We start from the raw sequence: 21403 nt of genomic DNA, 5'->3' as shown, positions 1-21403 counted from the left end.
TAATTTTTTTATGCAAATTTTTTATAAGTACACTGTATTATTGTATAGTATGAGTAAGCGAGTAAAAATAAAGAAAAAAATAAAACAAGAAATATATAATAAAATAATAATACTTGTAATTGTAACGAAAAACAAAATTGGACTGAAAGACTTAATAAATTATTTTAAGTGCTACAAGTAAATTAGACATTACAAAACTGTGGTTAAACCAGTAATTACTTACGCGAGCGAGACTTTATTTAGATTAAATCAGAAAAATAGGACTGAACCTTTGCTTAAAGTTGAACGCAGGATTCTTAGAACCTGCATAAACAAAAAATATAAACACGAAAATCAGTACAGGTTATTGCCTAATAAATTTCTGTAGGAAAACTTGGAATCCTTAATTGATACTATGAAAAAGAAGCGAATTTCTTTCTGTGTGCACTTGTTAAGATTACCGCAGGATAGTTCACAACTACTAAGAGAATTATCGATCAATTTTGGTCTTTAAAAAATCTGCCATTATGGATCAAAGAAATTAAAGAAGACATGCAAGAATTAAATTTGACTTGCGAAGATTTACTTAATAAATCCGAAAAATTAAAATTTGTTATTAAAGAGCCGAATACCAACTTTAAAGTAAGAACTTTTAATTATACAAAAAGAGTTTATTCAGAAGAGGATCGTAAAGCGACATCATTAAGAATGACTAAATATTGGGAGAAAGCTAAGAACTTAAAGGCCAAAAGATCGGCAAAAAAGACTTGAATTATTCTGACTAAAGTGGTCCTTTGCGGCCTTAAAAGTAAAATAATAATAATAATAATAATAATAATAATAATAATAATAATATATGTATATAATAAAATAGTAATAAAAAAATAATAAATAAATTATGTAAATTCATATTAACATGTTGTTCCTTGTACATGGTATAAAATAATGTTTTTTTTTTTTTTTTTAAGGTTGATAAAATTTAAAAATATTATTGAAGCAAAACATAAAATAATTATTAAATTAAAAAAAAACCCCAAAAAACACAATTATTAAATTGAAAAAAAGAAGAAAAATACGTGCCGCTTTTTGTTAGTAAGACCTTTGAATTTAAATTATTTGATTCACCTCTTACCTTTCCTTTGATTTCAGTTTATTTATTTTCTGCGGTTTTGAAAATCGGTAGCAGAAAATAAATACTTTCTATTCTTCTTTCTTCTTTTGAATTTCATGCGAATAATTTTAAAAGATGGTCGATATTAAATTATATTACAATTATCCTTTTATCTTATTCTTTTTTTAACTTTGAAAAGTTGCGAGAAACGAATTTGAATTAAGTTGTCTTATCTCATAAATAAATTTAATTCAAAAGATTAAAGGCTTAAATTAAATTTTTGTCATTCTTACGTCGGTCTTTTTTGTAATTTCTCCGCAGTTCTTGTAGCTCCATTCTGTTTCAGTATCTAGTTCTACAACCTGCTTTTTCGTAGTTTTTCTAGATTGTTTTCTTCTGCGGTAAGGAAAACAATCTAGAAAACAAATTCTTTTAATCTGTAGATTAAAATCCATAGATATTACCGAGTGATGAAAATTGATCAAGGATAAGCGAAAAAATACCAGCAAATTTTCCCAATTAAATTTGGTTTAGATCGGTTTAGGCATAGGCGCAGGAGTTTGAATTTTTAAAAATCATATATACGATTCTAATTGGATAATCTATAGTATTTTCAGTACAGATTTATTTGTGTCGATAATAATTGTGTTTTAAGATCTGCTACGATACTGAATGAATGAATTACGGTAGTAAAATTTATTTATTTATTTTATAATTATTATTACTGTTGTTATTTATTGTTTATAAACATTAAGAAAAAAATCTTATGATTTTTTGACGGCCAGTATTTTCAGTTACGTAAGCATATTCCTTCCTATTTGCTCTTATTTTTCGGTGTTGTTTCTTCTTACTTATTGTTTATAAACATTTAAGAAAAAAAATCATACGATTTTTTGACGGGCGTGTTCTCAGCTGAGGGAACACGCGCGCGCGCGAACACACACACACACATGCCCTTTATTAGAGTAGGATTTTCTTTTGTTGAAGTTTGATAACCTCATGGAAACTTAAAAGTTTTACTGACTAGGTTTCAAGCTTTCTTTCGACTTCTACATTTTCATAAAATTCCACAAATACAATTTAGTAGAATTTTTGCGGAATATTTTTCTTCAGATTCTGTAAAAGTAAAAAACGGCCACAGAAACAAAAAAAAAAAAAAAAACAAAAATTACCGCCTTTGAATTATTTCTCTATTGTTTTCCAGCTATTGTTCGAGTGTGTATGCAAATGCAATTACCGCTACCGGCTCATCAGGCCTGAAAATGGCCGGTAAACATATAATCTGGAACAGACTCAGGTCAACCACTCCTGAAACGTGTGGTTAATTGAAACCCATCAAAGTTCACCGGTATCCACAGTCTAGCATTCACATCTATACAAAAGCAAATGCCTTTACAAAGACCCTAACTCTCGACTTCGAAAATCAGTTGATTTTGTGGTAACGAGTTTAACCATCGAGTTTAACCCGGCGGGTATGTAAATATTATACAAGTGTATATAATATATATACGAGTATATATATATATATATATATTTTTTTTTTTTTTTGAGAGAGAGAAGACGGGCACCGACTACTTTGTTCATTTTCCCCTAGAAAAATATTGTACCATTTTATAATCAGTTCGAGTTTCTTAATTCTGCCTTCGTTTGAAATATCTGAGCACTTAAAATCAGCCTATTCAGTTTTACAATCAGCAATATTTCTTTCACTAATTCTGCTAATTTTTTTGATACTAAAATATAATTCAAATTTTAGTTTTTCTACGTTTTATGTCTGCAGAGAATTTTTGACACCGAGCACAGACATAACACTTTGATTTGAGACCGTCAGTTCATGAATTTCTGTTTTTACATTTTCTAAAACTGTTTTTTTTCAAAGCCGTTAATATTGTTGGAGTATTTACTTGTTTGTCTTCAATGTTTTTGTATCAATCTCTTCCTAAGTAATCCACATTCAAATAAAATATTCTGAGGTAATCCAGATTTATTTTTGAGGGATGACAACATAAATGTTTTCGTGTCTCGTAGCACAATACTTCGAGAAAGGACATTTTTTCACTTATTTTTCTTCACTTTTTTCCAAGTTGGCAGCCAGCCAATTTTTTAAATAATGATTTTTATTATTTAATAATTTAGTTTATCCTAATGACTGTAAATTGTTTGCAGAATCGTAACCGTGAAAAAAGATGAGTTCCAGGATAGAAAACATTTTCCTTTGTCCCTTTGATCGATCCCACCAAATTCGGGAAATAAGATACTCTCGTCTCATCTGGTGAAACGTTCAGAAAACCATACTTTATCTGATAGGGCACTATGTCGGTATAATATCATTCATGTAGAGCCTAGGATCCAGCTAGAGCAACATGGGTGTTTGTGTATTCGACAGGTAACACAGAACTGAAGGAAAGAGCGGTCGAACGGTGCATAGATAGAGGAGTTCCACAAGGGTCGATCCTTGGGCCCGCCCTTTGGAATATAGTGTACGATAGCGTATTTCACACTCCTCTATCGCCGGGCTTCACTCTCGTAGGTTACGCAGATGAATTGGCCCTCGTGTTGGAGTCGAGTACCCTGAGAGAGTCTACCACTCAGATACAAGGCTCATACATAGCAATCAAAACCTGGATGGCCGAAATCGGGTTAACTATGGCTCCAGATAAGACGGAGATTGTTGTGAATACAACAACCAAGCGAAGGCCAACATTGAAGATGGCGCTTGAGGGCCAAAGTATAGTTTTAAGGACTGCGATAAAATATCTTAGAATATGGTTGGACGACAGGATGCGTTTCGGCACCCACGTCTTTGAGGCCTGTTCGAAGGCTGAAAAGGTCATGCGTCTGATTGCCAGATTACTGCCGAACTGTGGGGGACCGACGCAGGAGAGGAGGAGGAGGGTGATGTCTGGGGTGATATATTCTACGTTACTTTACGGTGTCGAGATATGGGGAGGGGTCATTATATACGGCATACACAGGGGTGCTCTCGAATCAACACACAGAAGGAGCTGCCTCCGTATTACAGCTGCATATCGCACGGTTTCTCGAGAGGCAGTTGAAGTGTTGGCGGGAATATTACCTGACGATCTGGAGATCACCCGCAAAAAGTACATTAAAAAGCAATGGGCGTCAACACCTGCCGAAAAAAGGAGAGTGTACAGCTCCATCATGAAAGAAATGAGGATAAAATGGCAGATGCGGTGGGACACTAGTGATAGTGGCCGATGGATACATTGCATAATTGGGGACCTGAGAAGTTGGTGCGAGAGGGCCCATGGCTCGTTGGATTACTGTCTCACAGTTTTTAGCGGGCCATGGGGGGTTCAGAGATACCTTTTTAGGTTTAAGCTTGATCAGTCAGCTAGTTGTCCGGTGTGTGTAGACGAAGAGGAGACAACATATCACGTCTTCTTTCGCTGCCCCCGATTTGAGGATGCGAGGAAGGAAATATTGGACACCATAGATAAAAAGGAAATCATGTTAGAAAGCGCGGAAAACTGGACGGCTATAGCAAGGTTTGCTAGGAAAATCATGGAGGAGCTGCACATCTAGGAGGAGTCTCGTAGGGGTAGAAGAAGGGGTAGATCGTCAGAGGGTGCGGGGGTGAACAGGCATGCAGCTGAGAGCCTAGGGGGTTCCTCGAACGTGTGGGGATCGCCTGGGTGCAATGAGGTCATGGCACTCCACTCCTGCGTCCGATGGTGATGTGAGGTAAGTATACTATAATACTCGATTGTCTGTGAGGTGTTTGTTTATGTGACTGGATGTGACATTTTAAAACATAACCTTCTGTTCTAATTGTCCAAAGATTCTCATGCAAGTTATTTTAATCTCAGAATTGAGTATGTTAAAAAGATTAATGTACTTAATTTTATAAATTTTACTGTTCAATTTAACAAATAGGAAGAAACTTAAAAAAATATTTTTGTAAAAAAAAATTCAACAAACCTGTAAGGGTAACTAATTTCCAACTTTATGCCTTAGAAAGGTACTATATTTTAATCTATATTCAATTGTTGTAGTTTTTATGTTTTTAATCAAATTTCATTTTTAGCAACTGCAAAAATTTTTTAAATGTGTTCCATCAACCACTTAATACGTTGAAGTTTACATTTTCGGTCTTATTTTGATAAAATTCTTGAATTCACAAATATTATGATACTTTTTAGCTTAATTGAGTCAAAAGCTGTAGGTTTCCATGTTAATGTAACTACATTAGTGATAATGTAACTTATAAGCTTATATTAGATTCTTGATGAAGTAGCAATTAAAACAGTTATTAAACGCAAACATGATTTTCTCATCTACTTAAACAACTAGAATTCTGGCAAAACGATAAACTACTCTGATCTACTCATTAATGTAAATCATCCTTTTTTACTATTCACTACTTTTATATATATATATATATAAAAGATATATATATATCTTTGATCCCTTCTTCCCCTGTGGTGCTGATTTGATCTTACTGGGTTCTTAATGATAAAGATGCCAGAACCCGAAAATGCAGTTCAGACTAAGGACTGCCAGTGAATTAACTCAGGACTCTTTTTCTCAATTTGTGGTGGCAGGACAATAAGCCTATGGCTGAAATCTGCAATGGTTAAAGTTGGGCCTGAAAGTAGTTTTACACGAACATCTTTTTTTTCATGACATTTGTTCTTTGAAAAACTTACAGAAATAATTTTATAAAAAATTTATTTATTTAATTTGCTATGTCTGGTATGAGTATTATTTATCTAACAATGGTTTATCTACCAGCTTAAGTTACTGTTTTATTTATAAGCCAAAACACCAAAAATATTTTTATGGAGGAATTGTTTATAGAATATTAAACCATTGTTTAATAATAGAAGGACAGATTTATGGTTATTACTTTTATAAATTGTTTCTTCTGTTTTATCTACTTTCACTGGTTTGATGAACGTTTATATCATAGTTGTACTTATTTATAGTACTGTATTACATTAACATTTTTTAAAAGTTGTTACTTTAAATGAATGTTATTTCCTTTCTGATTATAATAATCATACACACACACACACACACACACACACACACACACACACATATATATATATATATAAATATATATATATACACACACACACACTGTAGTATGTTTATTTAAGTGATAAGTATTAACAATGTCGCCTGCCGCCCATTTGAGAAAGTGAAATAATTATTTTGGTCTGTGAAACAATGAATGAAATGTTAATTATAAAAATAAGGGGTAAATATGTAACATCATGTTTCAGGATGTATGCATGTAGATGATTATGCTAATAAAGTATTGTTTCCATTATTATTAATTATCTATATAAGTCAATAAAATAATAATTATATAATTAATATTTACGATTTTATATAAAATATTCTTTTGCATTACAAGTTTAAATACGTACATATAATAATTTGTTAGAGTCATATATTAAAATATGCACCTTTATAAATTTACATAATTTGCAGAAGTAGTCTTTTCAAGTTTATAATTAGAAAAAGGTATTACGCTTTCACTATATTGAATTTTAAGTAGAATACATTAAACAGTGCTTACATATATTTACACTTTATGTATGCTTATTATAATGGATGTACTTGGTAGTTTTAACAGTGGAATTATTCGTAAGATAGTATCTGTCTCGTCATTGTTTATTTTATGAATAAATGGCTTTATTTATTATATGGTATAAATATTAAGATTGGAATTCCATACATAATTACTTGTGTCATCATAACAATTTTTATGTACATTTTGCATTGAGAAGGTCAGTTTTATTTTCTCTTGCATTCTTTCATTTTTTGGTTTTTATAGCACATCTAAATTTCAATGATTTTAATCTAGTAGTTTTGGTGATTTTTTAGCCACAAAATGTTATGCGTAGACCTGTATAGTATGTGTATATATATATATATATACAATATACAATTTACATAAAAGTATATATATATATATATATATATATATAATTAGTTACCCTTACAGTTTTGTTTAATTTTTTTTTACAAAAATATTTTTTTAAGTTTCTTCCTATTTGTTAAACTGAACAGTAAAATTTATAAAATTAAGTACGTTAATCTTTTTAACATACTGTATTCTGAAATTAAAAACTAGCTGAAAATAACTTCCATGAGAATCTCTAGACAATTAGAACAGAAGGATATGTTTCAAAATGTCACATCCAATCACATATTATTATTATGGTTTGCTGTTGTCATTATTGTTATTATTCTGATTATTATTGTGAGCTATTTATTATTCTTATTGTCATTGTTATTATTGATTTGTCTTATGTTATTTATGTTCTGTAACTAATAAATTGTAATTATATATAATTATAAAACATTTTCAATTGTCAATCTCTCACTATCCTGATCGAGCCACGAACACGCAACAATATTATATGACATTGTTATGTCTTACATATTTTCAAATATATTTGTAAATAATTTACACATTTTTACCTATTTCCTGTAAATTTTATTATTGTTAAGCCTAGTCAGGCTACAAACAAATGACTAATTTGTGATGTTGAAAAGGTAAAAAGCATAATGCATTTTTAAAATAAAACTAACTATTATACTTTTATTATAATATGGCATGTACTAATCGTTTTGTATTTATAAATTACTTCCCGCTAAGTAGTTTTTTGTGTTCAATTATTCACTTAACAATATCAAATGCTAATTTATGGATCTACGATTCAGATTAAGCTAAAAACAATTGTACAAGTTTTTCTGTAAAGTACTAAAAAATTTTTTATTAATGGGATAAAAAAAATGAATGCAGATAGTTGATTGTAAATCCAGAATAGGTTGTACAAAATGTTGGTGTATATATTTTTGGAAATGATCTTGTGTTCGGTTAACCAGAGTATAAATAAACAAGTTTCTCCAACTGTATCTTTGTGTAATTTCAGTTTTAGGGAATCTATGATTTACTTTTACCTATTTGATTTGATTTATTCTTCGCAAAGAAAAAAAAAATTTTTTTTTGCGTTTTAATGTCATTTTTAAAATCTACAAAACAATAAACAAATAAATATTTTTTTATATAGATCTATCAAGAAAAAGTACAATTGATTATAAGATAAAAAATAGACGTGATTAAAGACCATATTAATTATTTAAAATATAACAAAAAAATGAAATAATGTAAAGTGAATACCTTTTACTTGTGAAATTTTTAATCTTTTTTTTACTTGTGAAATAATTAATCCAATAAAGTCTCACGCAGTTCTGCGGAGAAGACCGATTGTTAATTAAATTTTGTTTTAATATTTTTTAATTTGGTTTAATATCGCTAACAATATATACCGCAGATAAAGAAACGTCAACGTCCCAACTTTCAGCGTCGTAAACTAACCGTGCTTCTAAGTTGCCCTATTCAAATGTTTTCGACATTAAATTGAGCGCAACTCTAAAACAAATCAACTGATCCTCATCAAATTTTAACATTAAAGATTTAAATACACTAATATAGATATTTACAGAATATATAAATTTCAATGAAATTAATCAAGTAATTTTGGAGATTTTCAAGCTACAAAATTTCAGCTTAATTCAAGAATGACTCAAACAATTTTCATCAAATTTTCACATGCACAACTTCAGATACAGCTACTAGAGGAAATATAAATTTCAATGAAATTTATCCAGTAGTTTTGGAGATTTTTGAGCCACAAACTTTTATACGTAGGCTTGCAGTAAATATATATATATAAAAAGAAATTCCAATTATAGTGAATGGCACTTTCGTACTCTTCAACATCAAAACGTAAAGAAATTTATTTTCATCTCCCGATCCCATTATGCGACCGAAAGTAACACCGTACTTTTCTTTGAAAAGTCGATAAAAATTATTGTCATTGTTATTATTGATTTGTCTTATTTTATTTATATTCTTAAACTAATAAATGGTATTTATATAAATATTTTATTATTCCCCACACTACAAAATAATTCACAATTCAGAAGCCATTACTGAAAATTATGCGGGTACAAATTTATGCAAAGGTTTAATGGGATGAAAATTATTCAGGGTTTTAAAAAAATGTTAATTTGTATTATTTAAAAATTCATTGTCAGAATAATGTTATTTGTGTAAAAGAAAATCCTTCAATTGAATTTTAAATAAATTAATAGGAAAATTTTTTAAACAGTTTGGTATTATTAAAAATAATAATGGAAGGATAATAAAACCCTTTCTTATAAGTTGAGATATTGTGTTGTTTTACGAAAACAGTTCCGCTGTCTAACCACCGGGTTGGTCTGGTAGTGAACCCGTCTTCGCAAACCAGCTGATTTCGAAGTCGAGAGTTTTAAGGTTCAAATCCTAGTAAAGGATTTGAACCTTAAATTAAATTAAAGGACTTAAATTCAAATTAAGACTAAACTTAAGGTTTAGTCTTAATTTAACCTTAAACTGAACCTTAAAGTTACCTTAAACTTAAGGTTTTATACTCCCGTATAAAGGACTTTTATACGGATTTAAATACTAGATGATCGTGGACACCGGTGTTCTTTGGTGGTTGGGTTTCAATTAACCACACATCTCAAGACTGTACAAGACTACACTTCATTTACACACATACATATCATCCTCATTCATCCTCTGAAGTAATATCTTAGTGGTTCCAGAGGCTAAACAGAAAAAGAAAGAAAAGAAGTTCCGTTGCTTGAATTGGTAGAGGTAAATATGATATATATATATATATATATATAGCTATATATATATATTTAGCTACTTCATAGATATAAATACAAAGAAAGTTAACATATTTAATTTTATAAATTTCGGTCTACACAATTCGTATTTAAGGACCCCAATCAACGATCTGAAAGCCCATTTTTGTATCTTGATCATTTTTTCTGACTTTCTGATGGAGACGGTCTATAAGACGTTTGTCCTGGTCGATTATCTCCAATATCGGCTGAGATCAATTTGAGTCGATTATGTGGATTACCGAATTGTCGGTTTCAAGAACAACAATCGTTAATGCCGAGTGGCTTACAGTAACCGGGCGGGCCGGACGGTCTATAAGCCGTTGGGCCTGGTCGATTATCTTCAATACCGGCTGAGAGGAAGAAAGAGACAGAAAGACAGCCAGAAAGAGAGACAGAGGGAGAGAGAGAAATAAATACAGACAAAGAGAGAGATAGAATCTGATACATATAGATAGAGAGAGAGAAAAAGACAGACAGAGAGAGAGAGAGAAAGAATAAGATAAATAGAAACAGTGTGAAGAGAGAAAGACAGACAGAGTTACAGAGGAAGAGAGAAAGACAGAAAGACAGACAGACAGGCAGAGGGGGAGAGAGAACGACAGAGAGACAAAGGAAGAGAGAGTGAGACAAAAAGACAGACAGAGACAGAGAGGGAATGACAGAGAGAAATAGTGTGAGAGAGAAAGAAAGGCAGTCAGAGGGGGACAGAGAATGAGAGAGACAGTAGACAGAGAGACTCGCAGAGTCTCAGAGACAGGTTATCTATCTGTCTCAGAGACAGATAGATAACCCACCGGGTTGGTGTAGTGGTTAACGCGTCTTCCCAAATCAGCTGATTTGGAAGTCGAGAGTTACAGCGTTCAAGTCCTAGTAAAGCCAGTTATTTTTACGTGGATTTGAATACTAGATCGTGGATAAAGGTGTTCTTTGGTAGTTGGGTTTCAATTAACCACACATCTCAGGAACGGTCGAACTGAGAATGTACAAGACTACACTTCATTTACACTCATACATATCATCCTCATTCATCCTCTGAAGAATTATCTAAACAGTAGTTACCGGAGGCTAAACAGGAAAAAGAAAAAAAAAAGACAGACAGATAGACACACTGAGAGGTGAGTGTGAGTGAGAGAGAAAGAGAAGACAGAGAGACAGACAGAAACTCCATTCGTTTTGAATGATTTAAAATTTAGTGCAGATCAAAAATGTCTTTAATCTGCAGTAGGTTTTTAAATTTTAAATATCATTTATTCAAAGCTAAACATTTAAATAGACTACTAACAACAACACTAGGTTTTTAAATATTAAAAACCGTATGTTTAAAGCTAACCATTTAAAAAAATATATATATATTTTTTTTTATTTAAATAAATTTAATTTATTTTATTAAACTTTTACTTATTTATTTATTTTACTTAACCGATATGGCGGCCGTCTTGTTTTTTTTTTTATTATTGTGGTTTCTGATTAAAATTCCTAATTTTAGCAATTTTAATCAGAAGATTTGATTTAGTTATCGACTGAGTCACGATGATAAAAAACCCAAGATGGCCGCCATATTGGGTTTATGCATACTTTTGCAATAACTCTGTTTTTGTCGTCCGATTTTTACAAGTAAGGGATCATTTTGTTCACAAAAAAATGCTTTATATTTTTTATAATACAACACAATTTGATAAATGTAATAATTCCTAACATATTTAAGATTGAATAATTGAAACGACCGCCATTTTGAAATTTGTCAACGAAGAGTATCGTTATTATTTTTTCCTATTAAAAAATGTTTGTTTAAAATAAAATACAAAATGTTTGTTTATTATATGTCAAAGTGTGGGGGCGAATTTTGCCTCCCGAAATTTCTGTGCCTGCAATTCTGCGGGGGCGAATTTCGCTCGTACTACTACCTCGAGGACGGTGGCCGCTAGACGCATGGGCCTAGGACCTATCGTTCCGGGTGATCGCAAAGTACCCTTTGGGTTAAGCCTTTCAAAATGCCCTAGGACGCACCGTTTACGAGATACGCCCATTTTTTTATTTAATGAAACAATGTCTGAGAAATCCCGTTTCTTATGTAAAATATAAATAAAATAACATCAGCTGTCAATAATTAGCTATACAATTATAAAAAATTAAAAATCCACAATACCTGCTTCCGCTGAAAGTAATGATGACTGATTGATGAAAAACATCATTATAAACTTACAGCGTTAATTGAGTACCTGTTAAATTATAAAAGCCAACAATTATTTTGAAGTTTGAAACGTAAATAATTTTACGATCAATGATATAACACACATATCGCTGAAAGTAATGATGACCTACATCATCATAAATTTAAAATTAATCATGGTGTTTACAGTTAAAACATATGTGAATCTCAAACCCGTGTTTTATTATGTATTTTGCAGTAAATCCACTCTTTTAGCGTGAAAATTTAACTACAAACGGGATAATAGTGGAAAACACGTTCAAATTGGTTCTAGGGGTCAAAGGTTAAAGTGGCTATTGAATGTAATCATTATATGCTACTTGTAATATATGTTAATTCGAAACGATTGAGATTCCGTACAAGTTTTCACTTCTGCCGTGCGATCGAAGTGTGTAAAACACACAAGTTTTATTTTTTATTTTTAATTTCTTGTTAAAAAATTAATTGCTGAGTTGTTCGTGCATGTTTTTGAACAACGGTTGTACATTTTCCCGATCCCGACTATAGTAAACGAGATATTCAATAGATTTGGGCATACAAATACTCATTAGATAAATATTTAAAAACTGTTTTCGGTTTATTTTTGAATTCCGATTTTATTTTTTTATGAAATTTTATTTAAAAAAAGTTTTTGTTTTGATCTTACCCTCCGATTTCTTTTAAATTAATGGATTTTTATTTAAAATATTTATCATTTTATTTAAATATAATATATTTTATTTATTTAATTCAATGAAACCGCGCGCGCTACCGTATTTTATTCGCGCGGGTGTAGCAGTACTTCGTAAGTAAGAGGTGACTAAGTCAACGAACTATGTTTACAGTTCTAAACATGACCTAACCTAACAGGGGGGAATAAAAAATAAGCGCGAAAACATTATATTTCAGTTCAATTATATTAGTAATAAAGAATTTTATTCTTCCATTTGATGAACCGCGGGACTAGATTATGTGTTTTTTTTTATCAAAAAGTTGGGTTTACAAATCGTGGCGCTAGGTAGCAGTACTCGACAGTACTAGATAGAGTACAAAATTTTGATAATGTACTTGAAATAATAAAATTTAAAAGAAAATATATTACAGTTTGTTTTATTAGGAAATGAAAGTACTGAAGATGAAACAATTTTTTTAATTCCCATCAATTTAAAAAATAAATAAATAAAAGTATTAGTTTACAAGAGATTATACTACTTTTATTAAAAAGGAATAAATAAAATCGAATTTAACGATAAAAATCGAGGGTTACAAAGTAAAGTGCATTATTACATAATGGATTTTCAATTTATCAAGGTCATTAAAAAAGGAAAAATATGGTATGAAATGAATGATGTGATTATCAAAAAAAAATTGGCCGTGAAATTCAATTTGTTTGTTCTAAGAGAATAAATTTTAATAATAAATCCATAAGATAAAAATCAGTAATTCATAAAAAAAAAATAAAATAAAAGAATAAACCAACAAAACGCAGTGATATCCAAAAAATTACAATGAAATTGTAAACCGTACGGTAAGAGTCTTCCAGGTATGATTTCTTTCTTGACCCACCGGCTTGGTCTAGTGGTGAATGTGTCTTCCCAAATCAGCTGATTGGAAGTCGAGAGTTCCAGCGTTCAAGTTCTAGTAAAGCCAGTTATTTTTACACAGATTTGAATACTAGATCGTGGATACTGGTGTTCTTTGGTGGCTGAGTTTCAATTAACCACACATCTCAGGAATGGTCGAACTGAGACTGAACAAGACTACACATCATTTACGCTCATACAATCATCCTCTGAAGTATTATCTGAAAGGTAATTACCGGAGGGTAAACAGGAAAAAGAAAAGAGAGAGAGAGAGAGAGAGAGAGGGAGCGAGAGAGAGAGGTATGATTTCTTGAACCCACCAGCTTGGTCTAGTGGTGAACGCGTCTTCCCTAATCAGCTGATTTGCAAGTCGAGAGGTTCAAGTCCTAGTAAAGTCAGTTATTTTTACACGGATTTGAATACTAGATCGTGGATACCGGTGTTCTTTGGTGGTTGGGTTTCAATTAACCACACATCTCAGGAATGGTCGAACTGAGACTGAACAAGACTACACATCATTTACGCTCATACAATCATCCTCTGAAGTATTATCTGAAAGGTAATTACCGGAGGGTAAACAGGAAAAAGAAAAGATCATAAAACGTCAAGAAATAAAACAAAAATCATATTGCAATTTTTTATTGATTATCATACTTTCCTTCTTGCAGCATAGCTCTAGAGCTATTGATGCCAGGAAATTATCAATGAAAATATATATATATATATATATATATATATATATATATATATTGTGTCTAGTGCCGTTTTTTTTTCTGATGGAGTATTATTTAAACTGAGGATGATAAATACAGTGAAATCATTTTGTAGAACACATCATTTTTCTCGAGCACACTGACATTGAGTAAAAAAAGTAAGAGATGAATTTCATTAGCACTGATGTCCCACGAAAAATATGGCGAAAAGGATTCGGACTTGCTTTTAGGAAAATGGTGGACATTTCCAACACTTGCTGTAAGACATTACCACTTGTGCATAACTACAATCCATCAATCCATGAATCCATGAATCAGATGAAGTATGAGTATCTCTATATTTCAGTCCATAGTGGAATTATAGTACATAGTATCAAGATATACACGATAAATTGATCTACTATACAAATGACCTAATTTTTGTATTTAGAAATAGCTGTAAATTCAACTGATATTTTTGTTTTTCTGTTAGATTTATTTTGAAAAAGGTTTTCATAATGCACACTGCAGTAAAATATTAAATAATTGTTTAAAATAAATTTTTTAATCAGATTATAAAACGAAAAATCAATTAATTAATTACAGAATTTCTCTACAAATAATCAACTACAATATTGTATGAATGATTTTATTGTATTATGTCATACAAATAAAAATATTAATCATGTATTACTGCAAACAAAAAATCTATTTAACACAATTTCTTTTTATAAAATAACCTGTAGTAACCTACAATAATAACTAGACGGTCATTAAATTTTTCAAAACATAAATAAACTCACATACATACACACAAACACATTAGCCTTGACTCGTACGGCGACTTTCTTATTATAACACCAAAGAAATACTTTAATAATTTCTTAACAGGTAAGAGAAGAAGAGAGCGAATGACATTCAGAAGTGATGAGAAACATAGCGAGTCTTTTAACAAGAGTGAAAATGATAAATGACAGCAGTGGTAACCGATTCTCTTAAAAAGGAACACGTAACATTTCTAGACACGTACACTTCATGTATGTGTTAGCTATACTATGACATGCATGTATAAAACGAAAACGTAAATAAAAATTCTTTAACGATTATAACTTTTGTTTTCAAATAGTAAATTTTACTATCAAATATCAATATATGAGATCAATACTTGTAATTAATCTATTACAATTATTATCAGTTTGTTTTACTAAATATCATTTTAGAATTCTCACATATTCTTGTTTAAAGTGAAAGTTGTTGAACTTTAATTTCTTTCAGTATGATTACTTATTGAAGTTAATTATACATAATTTAAGAAATTTTTTTATCTGGTTTTATATTTTTTTATAATGGTTTTTAATTCTAAAAAGTTAGACGATATATTAGAAAAAAAAAAAAAAATATTTTTTAAAAAAGCTTTTATTTAACTGATATTAATATTAACATTAATAAAAAAAGGAAACAAATTAGAAAACCCCTCAAAAAAGTAAAAAATAATAATTAAATAAAATTGAGAAATTTAAACAAAAAATATAAAATATATTAACAAATGTAAAAATGCACTGAAAAGTAAAACATAAATGATATAAATATTTAATAAATAAATGTAATAATTATTAAATTTTAAAATTAAAAGTAATGAAAACATTTAGTTAAATAAAAGCGTGGCGCAGTTTTTATAATTTATTTAAAACAACACATTTATTTTTACAACAATTAATCTTCATTTTCATTTTCAATAACGACGCGAGGAGGCGGAAAGGTCTGCTGGAACCTCCCAAGTTGAGACTGACTAGTACAAGTAACAATCTGGGAAAATGCACCCACTCGCTTTCTTTGTACGTGTTCTCACATAGTTGAAGTTCATCTTCGAATTCTGCTTGTAACCTAAGCCAAATTGAACGCGCTCTTTCCGCTAAACGTTTCATTTTAATTAATTATGAATTTTTATTTAATGAATTCATAATTACGATTACAATTACAATAATGATAATAATTTTTCAGATTACCGTCAAAATGTAATATCTTTCAAGATTTCTAGATTTAATATTTATTTTTAATCTTATTAACCCTTAAAGGTCATCTCGGTACAAATTTGAACCATCAAAGAATTAAAACTTGAGTTATTTTATTACAGATAAATAAAGTATATACATTTACTAAACAATCTCATTAAACAAAAAAATATATTTTAAAATACAGCAAACGTCTATAAATACTTATTCGAAAAGATTGTTATAAAAACTGCGCCACGCTTTTATTTAACTAAATATTTTCATTACTTTTAATTTTAAAATTTAATAATTATTACATTTATTTATTTTTTATTTATTGGTTAGTTATTAGATATTTATATAATTTATTTTTTACTTTTCAGTGCATTTTTATATTTGTTAATATATTATGTTTTTTTGGTTTAAAATTCTCAATTTGATTTAATTCTTATTTTTTTACTTTTTAGAGGGGTTTTCTAATTTGTGTCCTTTTTTTATTAATGTTAATATTAATATTAGTTAAATAAAAGCTTTTTTAAAAAATAATTTTTTATATGTAATCAAACATATTTTTGTAATTTTTTTTTTTATTTTTTACTTTTTGGTCTTAATGAGCAATGAACATTTTACATCCAAAAAAAGTATTGTTAATAATATTTACATCTGAGTATTATTGTTTGTTCAAGTTTGTTTGTTTATTAAGACTAAAAAGTAAAAATATTTATTTTTACACATCGAAGTTACATACGTGTACCAAATTTCAATCATTTTCACACGATAGTTCATGAGAAATGAAAATGTTCAACTAAATGCATGAATTTAGCGTATGGGTAGCACGTGGTGGTGGGTCATATCAAATTTCGACACCGTAGTGCTGTATTGTCATCGAAGTTACATACGTGTGCCAAATTTAATTGATTTTCATACGATAGATCAAAAGATATAGCAGTTGCAAGATTTGATTATTCCTAAAGCGAGTTAAATAAAAGCTTTGTTTATTTATTAAGACAAAAAAAGTAAAAACATTTATTTTTACACATCGAAGTTACATACGTGTATAAAATTTCATTGATTTTCATACGATAGTTGATGAGAAATAAAAATTTTAAGCAACATCCATGAATTTAGCGTCGGGGGAGCGCGTGGTGGGGTGGGGGTGGGTCATATCAAAATGCCGACACTGTAGCATTGTATTGTCATCGAAGTTACATATGTGAATAAAATTTCATTGATTTTCATAAGATAGATCAAAAGATATAGCAGTTGCAAGATTTGACTATAACTAAAGCAAGTTAAATAAAAGCTTATAAAAAAAAAAACAAATAAAAATAAGATTCGTTCATTAAACGGTTCCTTAATTTAAGATTTCCATTCAGTTAATCCCTTTCAGGTAAATTAATATGATTGGGTGTAACTGACGTTACACCCAATTTAACTTTTGTGGTCTCATAAGGCTGAGGCCTTATGAGACCACAAAAGTTAAATTGTAATTACATAAGGGGGGTTTATGATTTAAGTACCCTATTAACTGGTGTATTAAAAACATAATTTCATTTAAAGCTTTAATATTTCAGTTTTGAAACGTCTTCTAAATTTTTTACTTTCCCATCTAGATAGCTCTATAGAAGTAGCGTATAGCAGACCTATAGCTGCTGATGTTAAAGTATTGTAATCGGTCCAATTTGAGCATATGAGGTATTCACTGGATCTTGACGTTTTGACACCAAAGGAACCCAAAAGACGGGATGGAAATTTTCCAGATATTAATGTTCTTATGTATGTATGTATTCGGTGTTGGCCCCTAAATCACCTTTTATCTCCGGAACTGTTGGATCGATTTGACCAAAATTGGTCAAATTACTTCTATATATGGGTCATTGATGTAATTAAACTTTCAAATGAAAAGGTCAAGATGGTGAAGCTGTAGAGCAAGGTCACCTTCAGTATCTTGAGATTTCGCCTAACTGAGGTCATATGTTTCTTAAACGCATTTGTTAACAATTAAAAAATAACAATATTTGCAAACAAATTTTCAAAATCGCACCCCATCTCAAAATATGTTCTAAATTACTGCTATGTTGTGACGTCACAGGTGAGAGGTAGAATTAAATAAATGAATAATATTTAAAGTGTAAAGAGTAACTTGATCTGGCTGGGTCTCGATCTTGATCGGTCGGTTGACTCGGTATCTAGTGCGTTATGCCTCGCGGCTAGACTAGTCTACCAACCGTAAAAGCGAAATTTTTTCTACCTAAGTAGTGAAATTAGTTAGTTCAGTTAATACCGCCACACACGCGCGAATTTAATACAGTATGCGCGCGTGCTTTAGTTAGAATCATTGAATTAAATAAACGAAAAAAAAATTATATTTAAATAAAATGATAAATATTTTAAATTAAGTTGTGTATGTATGTTAGTGTGTGTAAGCCGTTCTTTAAAAACAAACCACAGTTGTAGGACTTCCCTAGCGCTGTCAGCTTTTTTTTTTATAAATTTAAAATTAAAACCTTACCTACATTAGATGATAAATTGAATAACAAAGGTCATCAAGTTGTAGGTAAAGTTCTTCGCATTGAAATTTGAGGGAATTAAAAAGTTCATAGGTACTTGATGTTAAGATTTATCTTTAAGACGACAAGACATCTTTTTTATATATCTTTAAAACGGATGAAAGAATAGTTTATCCAAAATAAAAAAGTCATTTCATAAAATACTTCAGTTAACAGAAACTAAATACAAAATTATAATTTAACCTAACGCAGATTTACTGGTTACATTTACAATTTGTAGAAGTTATCGAGGGAGGTATAGACAGTGGAAAAACATCATTTCCGATGATGGATACGTTGATATCTATCGGGTAGGAGTAGATTAATATAGGGAGGGAATAATCAAAGATACTATAGTTGGAGAAAGGCGAGAACTGATGTACGGCAACGCAACAAAGTTGTAAAAATCCTTCACGCTTATAATCCTGAGCCTTTCCATACTCTGACCTTTCTTTTTCCTGTTTAGCCTCCGGTAACTACTATTTAGATAATTCTTCAGAGGATGAATGAAGATGATACGTATGAGTGTGAATGAAGTGTAGTCTTGTACATTCTCAGTTCGACCATACTTGAGATGTGTGGTTAACTGAAACCCAACCACCAAAGAATCCACGATATCCACGATTCAAGTCCATACTCTGACCTATCAACAGTCAACTTCTACCTGCCAAATTTCTTCTGCTTGCAAGGTAATTTCGCAAAGATATCTTTGACGAACTTTTCGTATCTGACTCAAGATCCAAATTACTTCTATAAAAGGTATAACAATTGGCAAGATCATCAATAATCCGACATCAGAAATGGAAGTCCATAAATATTATGAAAGCTTAGAAATTTTATGTTCGTAGAATTTAAATTATAGGTGTCTAATTAACTGTTTTTTTTTTTTAACAGATTTCAATCTGACTCAAACCATTAAAAATTTGTATCAGATAACTTTTCAACAATTCCAGCTGTAATCGACATTTTATTAATAAAATTAATTTAACAAAAGGTTGGACTTTAATGTTGGCCATATTATTTTGTTTATTAACTCTGTGAAATGAAATATTTATACTAGTTCGGAATATACAAACTGACTGAATTGTTATAAGCGCTGTCTCCGTATGTCCATTTGTTATTTGACATTCGCATTTCTCTCTAGATCAACAATCTCAGTACAATTCGTACAATATTAAAAACAACAAACATGATGTAATGAATTACTGTATATACTTGTTGCTAAATTATGACAATAAAAAACTTGTTATATCTTTATTATGTGGCCATTAAAACAACAATAAAATTAGACTGAGTGAAGTTCTAACCACGAATAGTTGTAACAGTATACTTTTTGTGTTTAGATCTCTACTGATTACATTAAAAAATCATTTTATATTTTGTTTCCTTTTCTGTACTCTTTCATTCTTTGATTAAATTTATTTCTCTCTTTTTGGGAAAATTATCTTTCCCCTTTCGTTTTTACTGAAAATTTCAAAAGTTTTTATTTCATTTCTAAGAGTACTTTGATTTAAAATTTCTTCTTATTTATTTTAATTAGTTTTTTTATTTATTAGATTTTTTTTTTATTTCTTGAAACTAGTTATTTTTAGTTTTTAATAAGCAGAAATAATTTATTTATTTTTTTATTCTTTTGTTCTCCATTCTTTTTAAGCGTCCATAAAAGACTAATCTTCTTTTTCTTATAGAATGCATTATTTTTTCAAATATTTGATAGTTTCTTCATTAGTATACTGTATTTAATATAGAAGTTTTTATTTTAAATTTTGAAATTATTTATTTTGATTTCTTTATTTATTTAATTTCTATTTACTGGTCTTTGTTGTATAGTAAATTATCATTTATCTTGTAATACCCAAACTAAGTTATAAAAAATATTTAATGATTGATAAAAAAATGTAAAAAATGTTCACAAAATATAAAAATAAAATTTTAATATTAAAATAATTAAAATTAACAAAATAAAAATATTAAAAAAATTTTACTGCAAACTAATGTTTATAAATTACAAAATGGTTTAGTTATATGTATTTGATGTACAATTTATATATTTTGAATAACGTAGTTATAGAAAACAACCAATTTTTATAATCTGAACAGTAAAATTAACGTAGTTATAAGCTCAAAAAAACAAAAGATATTTAAAATTGAAACCCATAAAGGATGTAATCACTCAGCAAAATTTCTTTAAGTAGTTTTAAATATAAAAGATAAGCTAAATACTATGGTAACAAATACTATATAGTAATACTATATACTATATGGTAATAAATACTATGGTAACACTACAACTTATTTGATTTGTTTTACTAATTTCTTTAAATTAATCTAAGACAATTAAAAAAAAATTGGTAAAAACCAGCCAACGGGCAAATAATGAAAAAAAAAACAATTTCACATAGTATCTTTAGGCAAGTAATGTCCTACTTTAGAATCTGGTTTTAATGTTAAAAATACATAATTTATATAAATGAAAATAACATTTTGTATTATATTACTACAACACTTAGTAAAACTTTCTCATAAACGCATACAATACATTACAAAAAAAAAAAAAAATGTATAAAAACAAGTCATTTGTATATA

Source organism: Lycorma delicatula, chromosome 7 (genome assembly GCF_047948215.1).
Source record: "Lycorma delicatula isolate Av1 chromosome 7, ASM4794821v1, whole genome shotgun sequence".
Taxonomy (NCBI): Eukaryota; Metazoa; Arthropoda; class Insecta; order Hemiptera; family Fulgoridae; genus Lycorma; species Lycorma delicatula.
This window is presented reverse-complemented; position numbering follows the sequence as displayed.